Raw genomic sequence first — 3,002 nt, 5'->3', positions numbered from 1 at the left:
GCCTGAGCCATCACCAAACACTGCACCCAGCCTGCAGAGGGCAGCAAGGAGGTGCTCTGGCCCGTAGACCACACAACGTGCACACGCGCCTAACAGGAGTTCCCAGCCACTGGGTCCGGGATTTGAACTGCGGTTGACCACGTGGGAGTCCAGCAACATAACTGCTATGCCATCTTCTGGTCCCCCAGTTAATTCTTTAAAAGCCCTCTCTCAAAATATGGTATCTCGGGACCAGCAGTTAGAGTAATGGCTATGTCGCCGGACTCCCGTGTAGTCGACTGCGGTTCATATCCTGGACCAGGTGGCTTAAAACTCATGCCGGGGGCACGTGTGCGTGCGTGCCCAAGACCCCGAGAGGAGAATGGAGGAGAAGGGATTGCGGCATGGCCATCCCCCTTGGGGGGTGATTTCTCGCTTTCTGTCTCTCTGCTCTGTCTGGCAAGCGCACGCGCCCTATAGCAAAAACCTCTAAAAAATATGATGTCTCAGGGACTAGCAGATGGTTTAATGTTTACATCGCTGGACTCCCACGTAGCTGACTGCAGTTTGAGTCCTGGACCTGGTGGCTTAAAAGTCACTCAAGGCACGGGTGCGTGTGTGTATGCCCAAAATTCAGAGAGGAGAGTGGAGGAAGAGGGATTGTGGCATGGCCATTCCCCCTGGGGGACAGTTTCTTGCTTTCTGTCTCTCTTTCTCTGGTGAGATCATACATCCTATAGCAAAAACCGCTCGGAAAAAAAAACTCAAAAAATAATACAGATGAAGACATCAATGTACAAATTTCAGTGGAAACAAAATTGGGGGGACCAGTCTATGGCATGGTGGTTAAGGCGGCTGGATTCCAGAGGGCCAACGTCATGGAAGCCTGGATCTAATGTCTTGAAAAACATGCCAGGTGGGGCCAGCAGGTAATGTAGCGGTTAGGAGCTGGGGTCCCACATGACAGATCATGGTTTGAGTGGCGGTGAGGGGGCTAGACACTCCCACATGGACGACAATAATTTGGGTCCTGGACCTGTTTGTTTAAAAATTACACTGGGTTCGGGACCAGCAGTGAGCGTAATGGCTATGTTGCTGGACTCCCATGTAGTCAACTGAGGTTCGCGTCCCGGACCCGGTGGCTTAAAACTCACACCGGGCACATGTGCGTGCGTGTCCAAGATCCTGAGAGGAGAACGGAGGAGAAGGAATTGCAGTGTGGCCATCCCCCTGGGAGCTGATTTCTTCTCATTTTCTGTCTCTCTGTCTCTCTCTGTCTGTCTGGCGAGTGCACGCACCCTATAGCAAAAACCTCTCAAAAAAAAAAAAAATCACACTGGGTTCAGGTTCATGCATGCCCAAAATCTTGAGAGGAGAATGGAGAAGGGGTTGCAGCATGGCCATCTTTTTCAGGGGGTGGCTTTGCTTTCTCCCTCTCTCTCTCTCTCTCTCTCTCTCTACCTTTCTCAAGTCCTATAGCCAAAAATAAACAAACAAATAAATAAATAAAAATAAAAATTGGCTTATAACATCTGATTTAAAAAAAAAAAAAAGGATTGAGCGCCTACCCAGGTGCAGGAATACAGACAGGTGTTTTTGCATTTTCTCTCTCAGCTCTGACAGGTAGTGGGCCTTTTTGTCTCTACTCCTCCATTTTTAGTGTCTCCAAGTAGAACCTCCTGTAGCGCCACCTTACATAAGCAGCTCCCTTCACAGCTTTGGGTCCAGTCTCGCGAAGGACCAGTAGAAGCAAAATCCAGGGGCCAGCAGGTGGCGTGGTGGATAAGGCACTGGACGCTCCCACATGGTCGACCACGGTTTGGGTCCAGGACCGGGTGGCTTGCTTTCTCACTTTCTCTCTTTCTCTCTGTCTCTCTCTGCTCAAATGAAAATGAATGCATGAATGAATAAAATTAAATCAATAATTCTTTAAAAAAAAAAAAAAGAAGAAGAAGAAGCAAAATCCAAAAGTGAAGAAAGGCCAGAGGTCTATAAGTGAGGTTGGAAAGCCCCGCCCCCACTTCCTCCTTTCATAAGGGAAGCTCCTGTTGGCCACTTATTCAAAAAAGCGTAAAAAGAAAAAGAAAAACAATCATTTGTTATTGTCCTTGTCCGGGTTTCTGAAAACAGTCTAGCAGAGTGGACAGACTCTATTGACTCTCCACAGGTGAGCCCCCTAGGTGTCTAGCCCCCTCACCACCACTCCTCAAACCATGATCTGTCATGTGGGACCCTAGCTCCTTAACCACTACAACACCTGAAATCCCTGACCTGGAGGTTGGACAGCCTGCCCGAGCCCCAAAGCTTTGGCATTTCTAGCATAAGGATCTGTTTGGGTGGTCTCCCGGTGTGGGGCTGAGTCCTCAGGAGCATCTTACCTGCCCTTTCTCCTCCGTCCTCCCGCAGATGGATGGAGACGCCTCCCTCTGAGTCGGCTTCCTCAGAGGAGCGAGAGCCTGGGATGTGTTGCAGAACCCCTCCTGGGAATGACGGCGGCGCCCTTCTTGTGTGGAAGGCATTGACCAGACACACGGAGTTCTCAGTGACGACCCACGATGCGCTGGTCGTGGTTTTGGTGCAAACGCAGCCGGCGTTGGTGCATCCGTGTGAAAGGGAAGGGTCGGCGCCCCTGCTGGCAATGCTCCCGTTGTAACACCTGAGGACAGGAAGAGCAGACTTTCATTCCGCCTGTACACACACCCCAGGTTGCTAGAACAGTCCGATGGCGTCCATGCTGAATGCATCCCAGAAACACACACATGCAGACCTTCCTTATCACGAGGGGTGCTTTACGTACAGGAGACAGTGAGCACCGGCGCCTCCTAAAGCAAGCTCAGATTCGGTTTGGACTTCTTGCATCTGGGGACCTGTTTGTACTAGCTGGTCTTTCTTATGAGTAGCTAAGCTGTTATAGCACATGATAAGTTGCTCAGAGGTCGTCCTTGTTCTCTCTCCTTCCTTCCCTCTTTCCTTCCCTCCTTCCTTCCTTCCTTCCCTCCTTCCTTCCTTCCTTCCTTCCTTCC

This window comes from Tupaia chinensis, unplaced genomic scaffold, assembly GCF_000334495.1.
Source record: "Tupaia chinensis unplaced genomic scaffold, TupChi_1.0 Scaffold000222_1, whole genome shotgun sequence".
Taxonomy (NCBI): Eukaryota; Metazoa; Chordata; class Mammalia; order Scandentia; family Tupaiidae; genus Tupaia; species Tupaia belangeri.
This window is presented reverse-complemented; position numbering follows the sequence as displayed.